General features: G+C 39.3%; 1 protein-coding gene across 2 annotated transcripts in view; it reads left to right on the forward strand.

Moving 5' to 3' along the window:
* Nucleotides 1–1,413: 1,413 nt before the first annotated feature.
* Nucleotides 1,414–22,016, forward strand: part of PLCB4 (phospholipase C beta 4) — a 370,645-nt gene continuing 350,042 nt past the window's right edge. Inside the window, exon 1 of one of the 2 annotated variants that reach the window (XM_016126462.2) lies at nucleotides 1,414–1,689. The gene's annotated coding sequence lies outside the window, so the exon portion shown is untranslated. Of the gene's footprint in view, nucleotides 1,690–1,813; nucleotides 1,966–22,016 lie in introns of those variants that run through there. The other variant, XM_016118339.2, reaches the window with a different exon arrangement.

Below are 22,016 nucleotides of genomic sequence, written 5' to 3' on the forward strand. Positions count from 1 at the left end.
GCTGCTGGCACACCCTGACATTGCTCAACATCATCACATCTTGGACCCCAGAACAGTGTGAGTGGCCACCCAGCATTTTCCCGTGATGTTTCTTTCCTTTTCAGTATGGCAGGGGAACTTGGTCTAGGCTATTTTTCTTGGCTTCCTTACAGGCAGACAGCCTTAGCCGCTTAGGAGCTTGTTTTGGGCTCAGATAAAATTGCAGCTTAGCAGTTCAGCTGCCGAGTTGTCAGCCGGCCCTCAGCTTCCTCCAGTTGAAAGATGCCCGCCCAGTTGGTAAACTTTTGATCACTCCCTTCTTAGTCTTGTCTGGAAAAGGCCAAGATGTGCCAGGAGAATGAGTCTTCTACATCTAACATTGCCTTTGCCCCCTCGGAGCCTGGGCTATTGGTTGCGCACACACTCCCCCTCCATTCCCCACACTCCAAGAGCCGGCAGACTGTCTTTCCTCCTGGCCAGCCCGACCGGCTCAGGCGGCTGAGCATGCCCAGTTCAGCTGCGAGCATGGCCCCAGTCCCCAGTGCGCAGGTGCCACGTCTCCGGGTTTTGGTGGCCGCCAGCCGGCAGGAGGAGGCGGAGTGCCGCGGGGAGGAAGGATCCCTCCAGGGAGTCCCCCAGCGGGGCACATTGGGAGGGTCCAAACAAAGGGTTATCTAGGCTGAACACCAGTAGGGTCTGAACATGACGGTGGCTCAAAGGCACCTGGGGGCCGCTGGAGGGCAGGGGCAAACCGGGAACTGGCTGGAGGAGCGCCTCAGCATCCCAGGGACCAAAGTCTGGGGGCTCTGCGTCTCTGAGGTTGCACTTGAGGGAAGACTTTTTGGAACCACTTATTCTCTCCGAGGCTCAGTTTAAGCCTCGAGAGGAGGAAAAGAAAAAAAAAAAAGATTAACAGTAGTACTCGTTTTAGAAGACTTTTAAGGATTACGTGAATAAAAAACGTTTAGAACTGTTCTGAAGTAAGCGCGTTATGTGTTTGTCAAACAAAATAAACAAATAAACATTCCCTTCCCATCCTCGCCAGCTATTTTGAAGCACCAGTTTTCGCCAGTCCTGACACCCCTCTACTCTTTATTCCCACCCACACTGTGACCCACGGGGGCTGCGGGTCTCCAAAGGAGATGTCGCTACTCCGACCACCCCCAAGGTTACGCGCCCGGCCAACCCTGTGCGCACCCGATCCCAGGTCTGGGGCACGTGCTGCGGAGCTGGGTCCCCGAGGTCATCAGGAGAGACCCCAGAGGAGCGCGCAGCGGGGCGGCATCCCCAGACGCCCCACCCACCTTTTCCCACCGCTGCCCTCCACCCGCCCCGCGTTGTCAGCCCGGGCCGCTAGGCTGCACCCCCCGCCCGCCCGGCGCCCCCTCCCTGCCCCACCGGCTCGCGGCAGCCAGGCGGCCGTCCGGCCCCTGCCCACCCCCAGCCCAGCTTGGGCGCGCCGCACTGGGCATGCTCCGTAGCCTGGGCAGGTTGAGGCTGCGAGGCGACAGCTCCGGCTCTGAAGCCGGGAGGCGAGAACGAGGAGGGAGACTCAGGGTCTGGGGAGTGGGGAGCGGCGGGCCACTGAGCGGCGGCGGGGTCAGTAGCCGGGGACACGCCAAGCCCGGCGGGCGGGCAGGCAGGCGGAGCGAGCCGCCGCTGCCCTCGGCTTCTCGGAGAAGCCCTCGGAGACCCCCGCTCTCCACAGAGGTAAGGACCGTGCGCCGGGAAGGCGGGGAGGCGGGGGTAGAAGGGGGTGGTGGGCGGGGGCAGGCGAGAGGGCGGGGCCGGGCGCCTCGGGAGGGGGCTTGGCGGCCGGCTCTTATGGGGGGAGGGGGGCGGTGGCGCCGGGAGCAGTAAGTGAGCTGCACCGCCAACAAGATCTCACATACACACATACGCGCGCACTCACGCGCGCGCACCTCCGGGGGCTCCAGGCGGCGGTCGTGGCTGCATCCCCGGGAGCAGCTCCAGGCAAAGTGACAGGTAGGAGAAGGCATTTCGGGTCCCACCCGAGGATGCTCCCTCCCGCTCGGGCCCGCTAGGTTTGTTTGCTCCCGGCGGATGCGTCCGGGACGCGCGCGCGCGCGCGCACCCGGATGCCCAGCCGGGGAGCCCGTGCAGGTGCGGGGTGCCGGGCGCCCTGTGCGTGCGGAGGTCGGTGTCCCCGCTGACACCCCCTTCCGCTGTAATCATCGCCTACTGGGTTTCCTCAGACTGTCCAGACGTTACCGCTTCTGGCTAGAAATAGCTCGGCCCGACGTGTATATGATTATTTTGGTTGGAAATAGTTGGCACTGTGCAACGCATGTAATTGTGTATACGTGTAGAGGATCTTATTACCTCTTCTGGGAAATAATAAATGATTGACCGTTTCCACTGAAAACAATACTGATAGGGGGCAGTTTTCGGGCCTCTTAGAATCATTCTAGTGTTGGAGACTAATGGTCTTATTTTCAGAATTTTGAAGTTGCCTTTTCCTTAACTAATCAGACCCTGTCTATATAGTAGAGTATTTCTGTAGGCTTTGTAGGCAATACTATATAGAACTATGGAAATACAGAATTCGCCAATTTCCAAGTGTGTCTAAGCACTTTAGAGTCATAAAACTAGAGTTTTTAGAGAAAAATGCAAATGTTCATTATAGTTTCATAAATATGTGTGTATTTGAGAGATGACCCTCTCGGTTTTCTTAAAAACCCTTTTAGGAATTCTAAATATTGTTCTAACGCAGGTGTTTGAAATTTAGTTTTGGCCGAAACGTGGAAGGTCGCCATTTTCCACCATAAATGTGATTCATGGTGGTCTGTAAATTTTGAGTATGTGGTGGTAGCTGTATAATAATTGTGGTTGGCAATGTCACTCAAATAGACAGTTGTATAATATCTAAATTAGAATTTTTTCTCCTTTAAAGAAAAATCAGATCCATAAAGTAAATAGGACCAAGAAAAGCAACTGGTGACTTTACCTGAGTAGTCTACGAGGAGGTTAAATGTCTGAGCAACTGTGTTCTTAAGAAAAGAAAAATTATGTGTGTAAAATTTTAACTTTATCTTTTTAATTTTTTCAAGACAGTTAGTTTCCAAAATATGTGGTTGAACTGAGAACCTAATATTATGTACTCTTCAAACTTAAGTGTCTTAAAGTTACAGAATCATGCAGAAGAACAAAAATCTAGCTGGGCAGGAGCTTGTGGTTTAATCTCCCATTATCCCTGTTACGTAATCTAGAATGCTTTGTTTTTCATATGACAGTCTTACATATTTTTTCAGCTGGTGTTTTAATATATTATGACATTTTCCTTTTGAACTGTAGAAGCTTAATAAATGATTGACATCTTGGGAAAACACCTGTTTTCATAAAAATTCACTTTTTAAATGGAATAACATTTTTTGTCATTTTCATGTACATGAGACTTTTGCTGTCAGAATTAGTAACCCTTTGCATGTAGCGTAACATATCTAAAGGTACCTGGTATTATATTACAGATTGCGCTCCCCTCCAGCTCTATTATTGCTCAACCATCTGAATGTAGTTTTTGATTTAACTTTGATGATATCATTACCCAGCTCTGAGTTAATCACTGCTGAAAATGCTATTCTACAAGTAACTGTCAAAACAGAATTTCTAAGACTCTATTTGATCACTCGTTACACATTTCACTTGGTACACATTTATATCTGTCGAGACGTTACCTTTATTTTATAAATGCGCACCCACGCAGAAGAGCTATGCTCTAAAACATGCTCTCTCTTCTAAGTTTTATATTTGTGTGCCTGAAAATGTGAGTGATGTTAAATTACTCATATGCCTTGGAATCTTGAGGTGGTGTGTTTTTGAGTTATGAGATATTGAAAAATATTGAAGCTTACCAAAAAGCTTTTGGAGAAATGGGTTTTTAAAAATCTGTATCACCTCTTTGGAATATTTCATCCCCAGCAGACACCTAGCCAGTGCTGTTAGCACTGATATTTTGTCTTTCTGAAGAGCATATCTTACCATCTTTAGATTAATATATACTGCTGATTTTGGGACATGGAACAGTTATATTTGGCAATCCAGTTGATTGTGGTATTTTCCTAGGCCACTACTGTTTGGAGGTTTGATTTATTAAGAATTGAAATGATGACTGAGTGCTTACCTAATATCTCTGTCCCACCCTCCCTTTAGGTTAAAATCAAGGTGAAATTGAGCTTCAATGCTGTTTTTTTTTTTTAAATTTTATTTTAACTGAGCGAATTGGTATTCTACCTTGTGAAAGGATGTGATTATAAGTGAAGTTAGTTTTTTGATTTTGTGTCTGTATTTTTATCCCCAAACTTTCAGATATAGCCTGCAAACTCAAATATCAGAATTGAACTTTTTTCTGGATCGTTAAAACAACAACAACAACAACAACAACAACAACAAAAACATTAGTGGTTAGATGTGGAATTTATTTGATTTTTTAAATTTTAAAATCTTGGGAATAAATTTTATCATTTTGGATTGCAACAATTAGGTAATATTGTCATGGGAAAGAAAGATTATGTATTTCTCGTGTTCCTCACAAATGCCCTTAATAGTGAACTCAAACATTTTTTGGAAAGCAAAAGTAGTCTTTGAAACTTAAAATTATTTAGCAGATTGTGACTAAATTATTGTCATTTGTGGCCACTGGTAAAGGATGAAATGGCATGTTTATTTTCACCGATGACCCAGGTTTTTAATAAACTCTCTATTACAGTGAGTCCTATAAAACCAAGAACTTCTGCATTTGATATGCAGAATGAGGTCAAGGACTAATGGAGCCGCTTTAATGATCACAGTTGGTATTTCGTGTCCAGACTGAAGTTTCTAAAATAGTTGCTTTTCACCTCATAATATGAACTTGTAGGCCTTATTAGTGTCTGTCGAAAAGACTTGCCCACCTATTGAGAAAGAAGTATAGCTTTTCATTGCTGATGGGCGGCAGCAAGGACTTCCTGCGGTTTTGCTGTTGGTGTGCAAATGTTAACTGTGTTTGTGAGGCCACTGCTGAATTCTCAGTGCTGCCAATTCACATTTTTCTATTTCTCTGTAATATTCAAGATATATAATCACCTTGTGTAAGTCTTTCTTCCATTCCTATTTGTTTTTCTCTTTAATAGTTTTTCTTTCGATAAAGCCTCCCCTTCTAAACTAGAAATATTTCCTCAAGGTGTAATATTATTTATCTAGTTATGCCTTAGAATGCTATTGAGGTTTTGTACGTTCAGAGACTGTGATTCTTTAGCTAACCAAATATAAAAATGGTTTACTTCACCCTCAGTGGAAGTAAAGCTGGGTGATAATGCATTACTGAGTAGATGAGTGAGAAGTTTGTATTGTTTTTATGGGAATTAAGCCTGCTTTCAAAAAATCACCAGAGTCACTTTTCTTCTCAAGGCCCATTTTACTTATTTGCAACAGCCACCCCCAAATCCCACTTACTAAAAGGCTGTCTGGAAGCTCATGCCTTTGAATGCTTTTCACATGCCGAAGGTGGAACCCAGGTTCATAGAGGAGATGAAAGTAGTGATGCCCTACCTTCCAAATCTGGGACTAGGAGATCCTTATGTTAAAGAAGATGAATGACCAGCAGAGTTTTTTTTTTTTTCTCTCTCTCTCTGCATGAACTCCTATCTACTTTTTCTTTCCTTTTCTTTATGGAATCAAAATAGTTGAAAGGGACATAAATCAGAAGAAGGTTTTTTTTCTGAACACCTCTCTTGCCTACTACCTGTAAGACCTTCAAAAAGAAGGTTGCACACCATGTGACTTCAAGATAGTGTTATCTTATCCTCTTGATCAGAGTCTCCTTCAGAGCTCTTCTCCCATGATCCTTTGGTGTGCCCAGAGCTGGGAAATTCCACCTCTAGCTTCTGGGCCACCTTGGGCCAGGCAAACCATCGCCTTAAGATACATTGCCTTTCTTAAAGCGTTCTTTTACTTCTGAACAATTAAAGGACGTTTTTGGCTCCCAGACATGAATGAAGTTGCCATTTCCTTAGAACAGGAGGAAGAAAGGGACTCGAAGTAATTAATTATAAGTAGCTCATCCAGAGAGAAGAGATCACAGAGCAGTAGATGTACACTTGACATCTCCCTTTCTCCCTCAGAACTGGAGTTCTTTACCTCAGGTCCACCCTGTGATGGCCTAAGGATGGAATTTGGGGGGGCTGGTGAATGTAGCTTGCACGCGAATTACGTTTTTATTTTCACTTTCAAATGGCAATTAGGGTAGGTTTAGAGTTACTGCTGATGTTGGCATTTGATGGTGTGAAAAAGAAGCACATATGCTATTGTGTGTGTTCAGTTAAAATTTTTTTTTTTTTTTATATTCTGACATAATTGGCTTCTTTTGTGCTTGATTTTATGCATTTAAAAAATTAGGCTGAGGTAGTGTTGGTGGTATAGTGGTGAGCATAACTACCTTCCAAAAAATTAGGCTGAGAAGGATCTATAGCATTCACTAGATTGAAAGGGGGTTCATAACCCACTTGAAGTAAAGGACAACTGCTGCAGAAACACTTCCTCCAGGAGGCAGATTGGGTGAGTAAGTGGGGAATTGAACTATGGGATTGCTTTCAGCAGTGTTAGGTTGCTGAGACCTTCAGGTATTGGAATCAGGCCAGACCCTAGCTCGGATCCTGACTGTGTCATGTATTCCCCGGTGTGACCCTGGGTATCTACTCTGAGCCTCAGTTGTCCCATCTGTAAAATGAGAATAACCCAGTAGGGCAGATGTGCCTGGCACTGTGCTGTGAATGGTGCTGGGTATTGTTACTACTGCTGTTGCTACAACTGTTGTTAGTCCTCCTCCTGTTAATGCTACTAGTATCACTGCTCATGCTCTCATTCTCTTCCAACATAGGGACAAATGCCATTGACGTATCCATGCAAAGCGGTCTGAGTTAATTCCTACAAAACTTTTAATAAGGGATACTTGCTCTACCCTTCACCCTAACCCCCTCCCAGGCAAGTACAGAAAGTTCCAGTCATCTTTTAGGGTCACAGAGAAGTGCCAGATCTTCCTCTGGGCTTGCCTAACCCTGCAACTGCAGCTGGATAGAGGAGCGTAACGTTAATTCAGCCCCAACTGCCTCAAAATTCTGTGACTGTGGGGTTTTGAAATATAACTCAGTGAGCCAGATGCTATTCCCACAGCATCTGTGTCTCCCAGCCAGGCTTTTTAAAAAGGCCATAATATTAAGCCATTTAGATTTGGGAGGAGAGAGGCATCCACTAGAATAATTTGGGGATGATATTTAGAGGGGGGCGTGGTGGCTCTTGTTTTCCCATGGAGCTTAAGTGGGCTCACTCACTTTCTCTTCTTTAGGTAGTAATAGCAACAGTAACAAAACAGCAGACATCTACTGAACACTTAAAATGCGCTTTGTCATTTAATCCTCCCAACAGCTTTTTTCGATGGTTACTAATAGTATCTCCATTTTACATTTGGAGAAACCAAGGTTGAGAAAGGTCAAGTTACTCACTTTAGAAAGTTAAAATTAGAGATGGGGTTCAAACCCAGGTAGATTGATACCAGAACTCCAGTTTATAGCCACTATACTGTATAACCTGCCACAAAAGTACATGCTGCTGAAAGGTTTGTAACAATAAAAAGTTTTGTGACCATTATTTTAAGTGACTGGGCTGATGACTGAAAAGCTTCTGGCAATTTCTGCTGTGAAATGGAATTGAAATAGGAAGTTGAGGATAAAGCCTGTGTATCTGCATCTAATTCTAGGTGCTTTTGTTTCTGCAGTTGCTTGGGCCAGAAGTATGAGAGGGGGTTACCAAGTGCTACTCTGGGGGAGCCTAAGAAATAAATTGTTCTCTGGAGGGCCATCCTTTTTTATCTGGTGAGATTCCTCATGATTTCAATTGGGGTGGCACACTTTGATTCGCAGAGGGCCACGTAAGCAACACATGTGGCCGCCCAGGTGTCAGAAACCTTAGCGAGTGGTGGGGGCCGTGTCCATCAGGGGCTCACCTCTGCCCTTCCATAGGAGCAGATCTGACAGATTTCTGCCAGGTAGATGTGGGGCTCAGGGTTGCCAGCACCCCTGCATTTTTGAGAGAAGCATGAAATCTAGATGCATTTTAAGTGTGAGATCTTATTTAAAAATGTTTAGAAATTAAAATAAAAATAAACGCATTAGTCCATGGAATGGCTAAACAAAACACAGTTATGAAACAAATTCTGCCCATGAGCTCCCATTTTGAGCCTTTTGTCAACTGTGAGTGCTTGGAAACACTGTGTAAGAGAAAATGTCAGTTTCATCTTTAAGTAATCATGGTGTCTTCTTTATTCATGTGGTTTTTTTCCCCTGTTATTTTCTTTTTACGAAGGTTGTTATGGCCATTTATTTCTAGTGCGTGTAAATTTCAGATTCTAAATTTCTGCCTGTTTTTCCTCTCTCTCATTTTTCTAAGATGTTAGCAAATTTACATAGTTGAGCGAGGCAGACCGTGGTTTTTGCTGCTGTTTCGTGGTGTTCTTTTAAACTAAGAACATCTAAGTGTGGAGAAATGGGTGACTTTTTTAATGGGGACATGGAGGTTCTCTTGCCTAAGTCACTGATTTGAGCTCTAACCAGCCACAGAACGTCCTCACTGCTATTTGGCAGTTGCTGTATTTGTCTTGGACATATAGAATGCAAATCTGTTTCTGCAGGTTAGTGTTTCAATGTGCGATTACTTAACAGCCTGCATTTTTCCTTTTGGCTCTTAAACAAGAGGTCCTTTTGGATCAAGTAAAAGTGAAATTCCTATCCAGATGGGGCTTGGATAGGTTTCTCTTACATCTGCTGATGCACGATCATTGGAAAAATCATCAAAGCTGCCTCTGGAATTTCTATTAATTTTTAGTTTTCATTGGTTTTTAAAATGATGTAGGTGATACATTTCTATGTTCCAGTTGAAATGATAATGCAGAAATACAGAAGCAAAATGTAAAATACTCTTTCCCACCTACACCCATACCCAGATATAACCATTGGCAACGGCTTAGGGTGCCTCTCTCCTTTTCTTTTTCTATGCATTTACAAGTATATATACTGTCTTTTTCTTATTACATAAACTGGATCATACTGTATACATTTTTTGGGACTTTCTTTTATGCACATAAATGTATGTTATAGAGACCTTTTCATGTCAATATACTAGTTATTTTCTTCTTTCTAACATTGCATAAACTTTGAAAGTATGGATGTACCATCTTTTATTCAACCACTCTCCTCTTCAGTGTTGCAAACTGAAATATTAAAGATTCTTTGTGCACATGCATGAGAACTTCTTGTAACTAAATTCCTAGAAATAAAACTGTTTGGTCAAAAGGATGTGCACATCTTACATTTTGAGAGAGCACTGCCAAACTGCCTTTAAGAAAGTTCCCCAAGGAATTTCTGTCTCGTGGAACCTCACATTATGAGCGTATCCTTTAATTGAAGCATGTCCCACATTATTACATTGTTTTACTAATTCAGCCAGATTTCAGTTATATACAGTACACCAGGAAATGACTTTAGAAATAGTTTATGTCCTTAAAATTCCTTGAACATAAAATAAAATGAATTTTCCAGTTAAGAGGCTATTAAAAACTCTTTAGTAGAGAGAGAGACCTTATAGAATCAGAGTTGAAAATATGTATTCTGATCGATTTGGTTAGCTGTGAAACTGTAGACCCCTCATCAGGGATGTGGCAGAGAAGTGAGGCTTTGTCTGCACAGCCAAGAGAGTTTGATATTGACCTGAGAAAATGATGTTAATTTCATTGCTAAAAATCCTGTCCAGGTGTATTTATAGCTTTAGAGTTTCAAATGCTTAATTATTTAGGCATCTCATTTTCCTTCTACTTAGAGGATTAGAAGATTCATAGGTAATGCTATCTTACTGAGTTTTATTATTTAATAGATACCTGAAGTTAAGTTCCACAATATTTAGAAATGATATACAGACGAAGGGCTATATAAATTATAAACTACATTGTGTTTTCATTAAAAGAGATACAGGGAAAAATACAGAAAATCTAGGTCACTGATTTTCAACTATTTCCAGAAGTGACAACTTCAATAACTATAATTGTTTTCAATAACATGCAATGAATTATTAGTTAGTTTTTAGAATTTCACAACATGCCTGAAGGACTTGAAAGTACCCCTAGTAAATCTTGACATGGATAAATAGCAGGAAAATGAAATATTGTTTCTGTTTTCAGAGATGGATTTGCTTCTTTCATCTGTTTCTCCAGACACCCATTTTTAAGAAAAATTCTGGTTTGGTTGGCAGTGACATTCAGATTTTGATTGTGTGCCTTCTGCATATTTATTTTTACAGCACACTGCAAATTATAGAAATATGGTAGGATTCAGTCATATTTTCTTGGCATTGAAACCTTGCATATTCAAGAAAGCCTATACTAGGTTTTGCTCATGGGGATATTATATAGTGTTCTGCAGTTTACAAACAATTTCCTTTGATAATGTCTGAAAGCCACAGTGGAGGGCTCCACCTGGTCCCTCTAACCCTCCATCATTCAAGGCCCTGCTGGGGATTAGATGGCATGTGTAAATTGAGTCTTTTGAGGAGGGCTTAATGAAGGGATCCTTTAGAAGGTGTAAGCATGTGTAGGGAGCACAACCAGGATGAGCGCTCAAGAAAGATGTAGCAACGATGGGGAGGCAAGAAGGGCTATCAAACAAGAGTTGTGCCCTTTTGTAGAGTAGAGTGACACAGTCAATCTGAAATGTCCCTGCTGGAAGACAGCAGGGGAATAAATAGATCTACCTCACTCTCCTCTTGCCCCTTAAACTTTGGGAGATGCTTTCCATTAGTTGAACCCAGACAGAAGCCAGAGGGCAAGTGAGAGGAGGCAGGAGTGGAGAAGAAGGATGGAAAATGGGTATGAGGAGGCAAATGGCAGATTCTGCCCACCTGCTGTTCTAAAGCAGAGATGTGCATGGGTGCGAGGACAGGGCAGGGTGGAAAGCCTACAGACTGATATTGTGGACAAAGAAGAGCAAACTGCAGCTATGATGATTAAATTTAAATAGAAGTTGGGGGGAATATTCTATAATCCCACATGGCTGATATCAGTCAGATTTGTGGTGGGTCTTACAGTAACCTAGTTCATTGGGAATTGGTTGTATTTCTTGGGAAATACATAGAATGGGAGACTTTATGTATTTATCGAAGAACCAAAAGTGTAGGCTCTAGAGAGAAGAGACAGAAAGGATTCATAAAGTCTGTCAACATGGCATTTGATACCTAAGATGTAATTCCTTTGCTTTTAATATTTTATGAAAATATTTTATCTAAAATGTCAGGTACCTGGGGGAAAAGTCTAGGAAGAAATTAAGGTTATTAACAGTAATTTTCCTTCAAAGAAGTCAATTTAACTGAATCATTAGCATCACTGAGTAGGAATGAACAAGCTGTATTTTCCCATTTGTTCAGCATGGCAGTAAGACTTTGAGATTTCATGCTCATTTATTCTCTCATTTTCTTGGCCTTGTTTGAAAAGGTGAAGACTGCTCTGTTTGGTTTGTGTACTTGTCCTGAATGAACAAGCAATGAAACTTGATTAGAATCATAAAATCATACTGCTGCAAGGAATATCAGAGTTCATCTCTTCTTACCCTCAACTTTTATGGTATAAGAATCCAAGATACTAGCCAGCTATCAGCAACTACTGCTGTGCAGATTCCCTGAGTTGATGACTGGGGAAGTCCAACCTGATATTTGTGCTCGTTTTTGCTATTATCCATACAGAGTACTGAAGACCCTGATTGTGAGGGATTGCTTGTCCATTCTACACTATTTTCATGCATTAAAGGCAGAGCTTCATAAACATCTTGTCCACCACCCAGTCATTAAAATGGTATTCTTTGGACGTCTCTACGTTTTTCTTAACTCTTCTCACTCTACAGACTCTTTCTGTATGAGATAACTCATTTGCTACTACCATTTTTACAGATTCACCAATGACTCTCAAATCCCTGACTTCTTGTCTAAGCTCCAGTTATATCCTGTCTGCTGGAGATCTTAATGTTGAAGTCCTATGGGTTCATTCACATCAATGTGTCCAAAACAGAAGTCCTCAACTTTACTCCAAACCTCTGTCTCATCCTGGGTTCTAAATTTTCATGAAACGAGTCACCATCTGTTGAGTCTACCCATCAATATCTTTCATTTTCCTCTACTTCTCTCCATTCCTCTTGCCACTGCCGAAGTGTATGTCCTCAGTGTTTTATGCTTTGATCCAATACCTTTCAATCAGTTTCCCCGTTGTGCTCTCTTTCTCATTCATTCTGTCATTCATGTATTTTGTAGGCTATTAAGTGAGTATCAGGTGTAGGTATTGTTAAAGTGATTGAGTGCAACCCTTGCCTCAGGGGTTTGCAGAGGAGGTAGACAAATAAACAACTATTTTATAAGTTTATGTCTTTGCCCTTTCATTCTTCATACTCAACTTAAGTAATTTGCACAAAACAAATCTTATAGTGTTACCTCTAAAATGCTTCAACAACTTTATATTGCTCTCAAGACTTAATTCAATTTCCTTAATTTGCCAGATTCAAGCCATCCATGGCTAGACCTCTACAATGAAGTTTTAACACCTTTATTTGCATCTCCTATACAAAGCTATATTAAAATTTCAAGAACGTAAAGTCTGTGGCTACAATGCCTTTGGTAACTTTGTACTCAACCCCCTTTTTCAACTGAGTGAATTCTGTAGGCCTTTACAGACCTTGCACAGTTGTCATATTCTCTACAGAGCCTTCCTTGACTTCAGCTCCAGGTTGGGTGTCCCATGTTAGCCCTCGTATAGAATGGTATGCAAATTTTAGCCACAGTATGACTCTCTTGGGGGAAGGGAAGAATCTGGTGCATATTAGAGACTAAATCAATGTGTCTTAAATGAACGAATAACAAAATGCCATCATTGCAGTTCTGCAGACTGGGCAAATTAGGAAAGCAATCTGATGAATAAGCAAGAGAGGTGCCATGTTTAATAAATTGAAGCCATCTGCAAAGTTATTATAGAGGGAAAAAGTATTCCATGATTATTTACACTGGTCACTGGAAAATAGCACAATGATCTACTTGGAAAGATAATCGTTAATTTGAAAACTCTAAATTTATTATTTCTGCTAACAGAAATTCTGATATTGTAATTCATTAGTATAGTAGAACCAGAGGAGACATTTTCCTGAAGATTAGTTTACCATTTATTCCTGGTGGGCATAGTATCACACTGTTTTTTCTATTTATGTGTTCAGTTTTAATCAAGCTATGCTTATTTTCCTTACAGTGTGTTAGAACTCTGAATTAGAGATGTTTCCTTATTTCAAACTTGGCTGGAACTTTAGGGGGAAAGAAAGCATTTATTTAATCAGATTATTTTATTAAGTGGGACTCTGGTTAATATAAAATGCTTTGTATTTATTTCCTTGTAGCATTTTATTTTCCAAATGACCTGTGAATGTATCAGTGCCAAAAAAGAAAGCAAGATAACAATTAATCGAAGGCATATATTCTGCTGAATATTGTTTTTAAGAGAGCATCTTTTAGTTCCTAAGTTAGGATGGAGCATTTTTTTAATGGTGTCAGTTTAATTCTTATGAAAACAGTGGGTTTGACAGTCATTAACTATGCTGCCCTTCCCAAGCTTGGGGTGTCAGTTGTATTTAAAAGGTTTCTTCTTCACAATTGGCATCTTTTAACACAGCAAATTTCTTTTAACTTTGTGCTGAAAAAGTGATGGCTAAGTATGTTAATTATTAGATTATTCAAATTTGAATGGAGACATTTAGAAGGTTTATTAGTTATTGTAGCTGCTGAGAAAATATTTCACAGTAACACTCTGGAAATGATAGTGAATATTTCCTTTTATTTAGAGCATTTTTGGACTATGAGGTCCTCTGAGAGTCTTAAGTCTGGCCTCATTCTGTCCATTTTTCATTCTGTTTGAAAGAATTTCAAAGTAACTGGTTGAAGTTCCTCTCCCATCTGTCATAAGTAACATGTAGATTTCTTGTGCAGCTACCAGAGAGAAAAGAGGACATTTAACAGTGAAGATGATCTGGGTTTTAATACCTATCCTGAAAGTGGCTCTGCTTGAAACAAGATCTCCTGAACCATTCTGTTGCATGTTAATTTTTATTTTCTCATCTTGAATTTATAAACATGGCAGACCAGCAGTTTTATTTCAAGACTGAGAACTGGGAGGAATCCACTTCTCTATTATGAATCTGTATGGCTTAATCTGTGGTCAGCAAAGTGCATGGGACACAGTTCCCCCTCTTCCTTTCTGATGTGATTTTGGATCAAGGTAACAATGTGTCCTCTTAAAAATTTACTTGGCCTGCCCTGCAGCCAGGTGTGCTCATGTGACACAGTTCTGGCCAGTTACATGTAGGCAGACATCTTTGTGTAGGCTTTTTCTTCCCATTTTCTTCCTTTCTTTGGACACTATGCTTAGACTTGGAGCTGCCATCTTGCGCTGATGACCATGAGAGCCACACACTGCGGATGGCAGAACAGGAAGTAGAGGTTGCTCAGTATCTTGGTGATGTACTTGAATGGTTTCATCAGCGTTGTTGACTGAGAACAATAAGGGACTCTTTGATCAAGTCACTCTGATGAGTATTATGGACTGAATCGTGTCCCTCCAGAATTCATGTTAAAACCCTAACCCCTAGTGCCTCAGATGTGACTGGATTTGAGGATAAGGCCTTTAAAGAGATAAATCAATTTAAAATGAAGCTGTTAGGGCGGGACATAATCCAATCTGACTGGTGTTCTTTTAAGAAGAGGATATTAGAACACAGGAGAGAAAACAGGGATGCATGCCTACAGAGGAAGGGCCATCAGACATGAGAAGGTGGCTGTCTTCATGCCAAGGAGAGTTTCCAGAATACAACTCAGCTGGCGCCTTGATCTCAGACTTCCAGCTTCCAGAACCGAGAAAATACATTTCTGTTGTTTAAGCCACCCAGTCTATGGTACTTTGTTATGGAAGCTCCGGCAAGGTAATAGAATAAGGTTTGTTCTTTTACATGCAGCCGAAAGCAGTCCTACTGATATAGAAACCAAAACAAATGAAATGAAATATTAGACCAAAGTAATATAAATGATTTATTAGTTCTATTTTCTTTATTTATGAATGATGTTTCTAGAGCATGACATTATGCTTTGTTTACTTGTTTAACTTTCAGTGTCTTGCCCCTACACACACACACACACACCCACACACACATCCAATCTTAATTAGGCTTAGGTTATTTTGTTTTTTTCATTCACCTATCACAATATTTAGCACATAACAGGCACTTTATACTTGTTTATTGAATAAATTAAAATTACTCTTACTCTTAAATTTCATGTGGTTATGAGGTGGACAGTGGGTATCTATCTCCTTGTCTGACACCCACTTTCCTGGGTTGAAAATATATTGGCCTTGACTCTACCCTTGACATTTAGGAGAATTGACTAGACTCTAAAATCATAAAGCCCAGTGTGATTATAAATGCCTATCACTATAGCATCCTCAGTAACATAAAAAAAGTAATCCAGAAAATTGTCCAATTACTTGAATATTTTATATCAAGATTGTCCTTATACAGCACAAACTTACCCACAAGAAAGAGTTAATTTTCCGAAGAATCCTTAACCAAACTGAAGGTTGTCCTGAGGCTGTGACTCTGATTATTATAATCACAACATCTGGAGGAATGTCTGTTTCTTCCTTTGAACAAAATGATATATTTAAACTTTTTTTTTTTTGAGGGATGTTATAAAATGTGTCCATCGCATGACTCACTTTGGAGTGTAAGAGGTGATATGAATTAAATTATTGAAAAATTTATCCTGTCTGCTTTATTTACCAAGACCATATGACCTTACAAAGAATTTGGCCGAACCAACATGGCAAAAAAAAAAAAAAAAAGAAAAAAAAAGAAAAGATCATTTGAAACTCTTTTACCTAGATTGAAAGCATATATTTTATGGCTGAGAATCCCACACAGAGAATACCTTTCTAAAGTTCTCTCAAGAATAGCATCAGTGTATTGGGAAGGAAACCAAACCAACATTTTTCAGGTGCCTAGTAAAAGTCAGGCATCCCACCAGCTACTTTCATTAGGGAAGCTGATGTTTTTGACCAAGTCGCTTGTTGCTCTCATGTTGAATGAGCTCATATTAGGGGCACTGGTTATACAAAAAAAAAAAGGCTCTGAAAAGGGAATTGGGAGAAGTGACTTGTAGCTGGCCATTTTCCTAGTTGACTAAGTGTCCTTGAGCAAGTCATCTGTCTCATTTTGCTTATTATGTCTTTAAAAAAATTTTAAATCTTAAGCGAAGAGCTTAGGCTTGTAGAATTCTTTCAGATTTACCCTTTTATCATCATGAAGTATTCTTTTTTGTTTGTAGTAATACTCCTTATGTTGAGGTCTTTTTGTCTTATGTTAATATAGTCAGTTCAGCTGTCTTTTGCTTACTGTTTGCATGCATAATATAACTTTTTACTTTCTTTCAACCTATTTGTGTTTCTATTTAAAGCGTTCCTCTTTGCGGAGGGTATATAGTTTATTCCTGCTTTTAAAGTTATCATTGTTATTATATCTATTCTCACACTCTTTTGGAGTTAAAGTTTTAAGAGATATTAAATTCTCATTTTGATTTTCTATATCTTCTCAATTTTCTTTCTGATTTAACTTTGTGAAAAATAATCTCTTATAGTGTAGATACTTATTGGTGTAACTAGTTTGTTTACACTTAATAAGATACAAATAGAAATTCCTTCAATTCTTTTCTCACTTCCACTTTGCATGATATTTTTGAAGATCTCATTGTTTTTGAGTCATTTTAATGTTTTGGAACAGCGTAATTTTCAAATATTTGGAAAACTAGCACAATGTTAATCAAAACTTCTATTCTCCTGTCCTGTTTATAGCTTCTCCGCTTTTCCCTCCTCAGGCCTGACCCCTTGGTTTAGTGGTGATCATCAATAAGGAGAAAGGTCATTTCTAGTTTAACTCTCCTTTCTGCTTCTCCTTCTACCCAGTGTTTCTGGCTCCTCCAGAACTGGCAGGGTGATAAAAAAGGTACCAAGGCTGTTATAATTAGCTGGTGTGTTTGTTTTCATGGCCAGCTGTTTTCATACACACCCTGGTGGATTCTTCAGCTAGCCCATTGACATCATGCCATTATTGGATGTGTGCAGTGCAACTCTTGGGTGATTCACTCATGACCTTCAGTTCCTGTCCTCCAATGGTATATCACTGGAGTGTCCCTGAGCCCCTGTCCAGGCAGCCCATTTGAGTAGAAACTTCTCAGGATCACTCACACTACTATGTTCCATGGTATCCTCTTAATCCATAGGAAAACTCACATGTTAACACCAATAAACTCAAGTATTGCCCATTTCCACTTTTGCTGAGGATCTGTTGCCTTGTTGTGCTTTTGCAGGCTGCATCCTCTAGGCTCAAGGGCTTCAACCTCACACACGCCCTGTGGAGCAGGCTGTGAGATTCTGCAGGAGACAAGCATCCAGCCAGGGAATAGAATATCAACCTCCCTCATTACAGAGAGCCCCAAGGTATATGGGGTTGTTTTAGGCAGTCGTTTCAAGCTAATAGAGAGGGCAGGAAAGGGAACCGCTCTTTTCTCCTGAGAATTCTCTTTGAAGAAGTGTCTTCTACAATGCAAGTTCTTTTTATACATAGATGGCGGCGGGGGTGACCTCTGGACTGATTGACGTTGTGTAGCAAGTTCTAAGGTCATGTGAAAACTCACTGTCTACTGTCTTTAGCTGAAAATTTGAAACAATTAGAGGCTTCCCCTTCTACTTATATTTAAAAGAATTTTGAAATTATTGGCTCAATAGCAAGATGCACAGATAAATGTTATACTTTCAGCAACATTTATAACTTGTGAACTACCACATTCTATAATTTCTCTCCACAGTAATGAGAAATACTAAGTACAAAATAAATGTTTAATGAATCAACTCATGGTGATAACAGGATATTGGTTTTTGGGGAAAGTAAGGGTGACCAGTGAGGTTTTTAATGTGCAACATTCTTTACTTAATTTGGTTAAACAGTTGTTCGCTTAAATGGAAAAAAATATATAATTCAGAACTACTGTTAGCTCAGTCACACTAGTTGGTCATGTTAGCCAAGGTAGATAAAATCTGAAATTGGATTGGCAGATAATTCCAGTAGAAATCTCTAAACAGTACAGATTACATACACACACACATATTTTTAAAATACATTGTATATGTTATATGTATATGTATGCATGTATATTGTGTGTATGTATTATATGCATATATGTATATGTTTATATGTAAGTATATGTTTATATGAGTGTTTATGTAATGTATATGTTTATATATTTATAGATATAAATTCACATATTTATAGTTCAATATAGCTGTCAGAGAAAGTGATGGAGTCAACTCATATCATATATATTTTGAGTTGGCAAAGAATAAGTAGCACAGATAAAGGAGAATGAATTGGAACAAGAAAGAGATAATTTTCCCAGTTTTGGAGCAGATACAAATGAATATAAAATTATTTATCAGTTCATTGCCTAGTTTATTTTGAAGTAGAAAATAACCCCAAAACATTTAATATGGTTTTGTACTAGAATGTATAGTTGATAGTATAATAAGAAGACATTTTAAAGTTACAAATTTAATTTCGACTAGAGGTAATTATCAGTATATTGTCAAAATATATTAACATGTCTCATTTCTTACACAATAGTGATTTATGTGAATAAAAAGGAGGTTACATCTCAGTAGTGTCTAAGATTTAAAACATAAAATAATACACGATCATGCTAAAAATATTGGAGAATAGCTGAAAAACATGAAGAAGGCAGCTAAAGTATTCTTAATTTAATCATAAATAGATAAACCTTGCAGGTCAGAATGAGAAACACCAGATTGCTTTTTGTTTATTGTTACATTTTCCTACGAGTTATAACAAATTGGTCTTTTCATGGCAGAACTTCCTTTGATCTATATTTAATCACCTCACTTATTTTTCTGTTAAAGATTCAGAAGAATTCCCTTTCATGGCTAGACTTTATATGTAGGAACCTATACCAAGATCATGTCCAATGTAATCAGAAGTCTGCTAAATATAACTTCTCAAGCTTTATTTGTAGAATAGATTTTTGTGTAATTTTTTGAGCCTTAGTCAGTTGTTAAGAATTACTTTAAGATACAGAAAGAGAATAAAGTAAGTTATTGTATAAGAAAAGAAGTATTTTAATCCTAAAGTCTGTTTTTAGTTCTAGCCCTGGAACTGCATATAGCAGTTGATTTAATGTGGACCTCGATATTCCATTTTGTAAATGGGGCAGTGTCTATCTGATTGTGGGGTCAAATGCATGGAAGAATATAAATGTTTTTGGCCTATTTTAAGGGGTATGCTTTAAGCAAGATAAGTGTTCATGGGGTAGTCCTAATTTGCTTGAAAGCTTGCAGTTTTGAGCCATAGATTTTAAACGAAGTTCTATTTCAGATATCACCAGATATGGTCTTTGTAAAAGTATCTTCGTCCTGTTTCTTCGTCCTGTCTCTTAAAATCTTTGTGAAGATTGAACACATTGAAAAATAATCATAGAAGAAGAGCTATGAATGCTATGGTTTATCTAATTGCGAATACTGTTTTCTTTTTCTATATCATGGGAAAGTATTGAGATGGGTTAGCTAGAAAAAATTATCTTAAAGTTAATTTAGCCATTATATTGAAAAAGACTCAATGTCCTTACACTAAATCGTGATCTCCCCGCCCCCCAAAAAAGATTGTGTATGGAAAATTTTATATAACTAATAAAAAGAGGAAAAAAGGGAAAAATACTTGATCACGTAATTCTCCCCAAATAAGTTTGGCTTCAAATACATTTTTAGGTTTTTAAAAAATGAGTATTAGATTGCTGTCCTGATAGAAATGATGACCTGTAAAATCCTCAGAATTGTTTAAAATTGCTGGAAAGGTTAGCCTGTTAGGGCAAAAAAGCTTATTTTTTGGTTAATCCACTGAAGGTAGCATTCATCTATGCATGTACATCATAGACTGTGCACATAGTGTATACAAATAATTACCAAATGTTTCGGGGGTGGTAAGTATTTCTTCTCTATGAGAATTTATGAAGTTGTTAAATCGGGTTTCTTTGGAGTCATAACAGTTTATTTCATTAAGATGTTTACTGGATAAATATTTTCACTAAAGTTTTCATCAACTTCAAAGAGGTATTATTTATTCAATGAAAAGTGTTAGGAATCTATTGCAAAATGCATCCATTTTCATTTTCTTTCTACAGTGATATTTTCTCCTATTTGGTTCAGATGACTCTATTTTAAACTGCTTTAAGACATCTGTTTCTTTTATGCATGGAAGCAGTAGGTTTTATTTGTAAACTCACACACCGGCCAAAGTTTCCAAGGTCTTGGTGCCACACAGTCTGTAAATGTGACATGAAAGCTATAGAGCTCTTACATACTGTCCGTAGGGAGGGAGCTATTGATTTCTGAGAGAAACTGACGCCATAAACTCATAGGTTTTATACCATTTCCAAGTCATACAAGTACATGGTGGCTTTTTTTTCTTTACATGCTGTAGACATGTAGAACCTTTGTAATATCTTACCGCTGTAAGATGAGCTAGAGAAGGTCACTATCTGTGTCATGCCAAAACACATCTGGTTTTGGGCAAATAGTAATTGAGTTTGACGTTACATTGGACCCTTACTCTGGGCAAATAGTAATTGAGTTTGATGTTACATTGGACCCTTACTCTGCAGATGAATTTGGGGTGATAAAGTGAAGGTTCTAGTGAATGTTACCTCAGCTTATGTATGTGAACAATTTATAAACAATATTTGAGTAAAGACCAAAGTGGTCTTTACTCAACAGCACGGTATAGCAGAAAAGCAAGAGCTGACATTTTGGATTTGAATGTTGTGTTTGCCTTTCTCCAGATCTGTGATCCTAGGTGAGGTCCTTAGCACCCTCTGAACTTGTCCTCATCTGAAAGGGGGGACACTAGTGACTAACTGGGGGTTGTAAAGATTAATGAAATGCTGGATATAAAGTGCCTGATATGTCAGTCCACTTAGAATAGCTACTTTATAAGTGTAGGTCTTTGCTTTTTTCTCTGCAGACATTTGGCAATTAAATGTGTCCCGTTGGATCGGTTGAACAGTTCATACAACTCATGATTTTTTCTAGAAATGATGCTTGTAGATTTTTTTGAGGATTGTGTACTTTTCGTAAAATTTCTTGGAAAAGTTATCTGTATGTTGTTTTGCTCATTCATTCATTCATTCATTCAGCATTTGCCATTATCTGTTACATGCCAGCTTTCCTCAGCTCTAGAAGTTCGTTTCAGTAAGAGAGATCAACTTGTAAAAGAGAAACGACTGTAGAATTTTAGGTTCTACAGAAGGTGGATTGCTGAGGCTGTGTGGAAGCACAGAGTAGTGACATCTGAACCGGGACAGCCCTTAGTGGCATTAGCCTTTTCTTTTGCTAGATGTATTTTATATCTGATGTTTAATTTGGCTATACCTCTAAATATTTCCTTTTCTTTCTTGAGATGTAAAGATTTTTAGAAGACTATCGTCACTTAGAAGATTCTCTATTTCTTAATCACTGGGATAGCTTTGCTCTCTTTTTTGTCATTATTTTCTTTTATATTCCTAACACGAGAGTGAAGTGGTCCATAGAAGGGATGTGGTAGAATGATGTGGCCTGTTGTTTCTGATGGTTTTCACAATGACTGGTCCTCCTTAAGCTGGTTGGCCTCTTATGTGAGGCATCCTCCTGACTGGTGGAAACTGTTGATGAGGTCATGTTATTGGACAGTTACGTGGAAAATCACAGTTAGTGGACATAGCAACAGCTTCCGAGAATACAAGGGGAAGAATAAATTATATCTGGTGTTTGGTGGTTAGTGGATTATAGAAAGCAGCAGCTTAAACTCAAAGAAGTTTGTCATACCTAACAT

This window comes from Rousettus aegyptiacus, unplaced genomic scaffold (assembly GCF_014176215.1).
Source record: "Rousettus aegyptiacus isolate mRouAeg1 unplaced genomic scaffold, mRouAeg1.p scaffold_m13_p_12, whole genome shotgun sequence".
Lineage (NCBI taxonomy): Eukaryota > Metazoa > Chordata > Mammalia > Chiroptera > Pteropodidae > Rousettus > Rousettus aegyptiacus.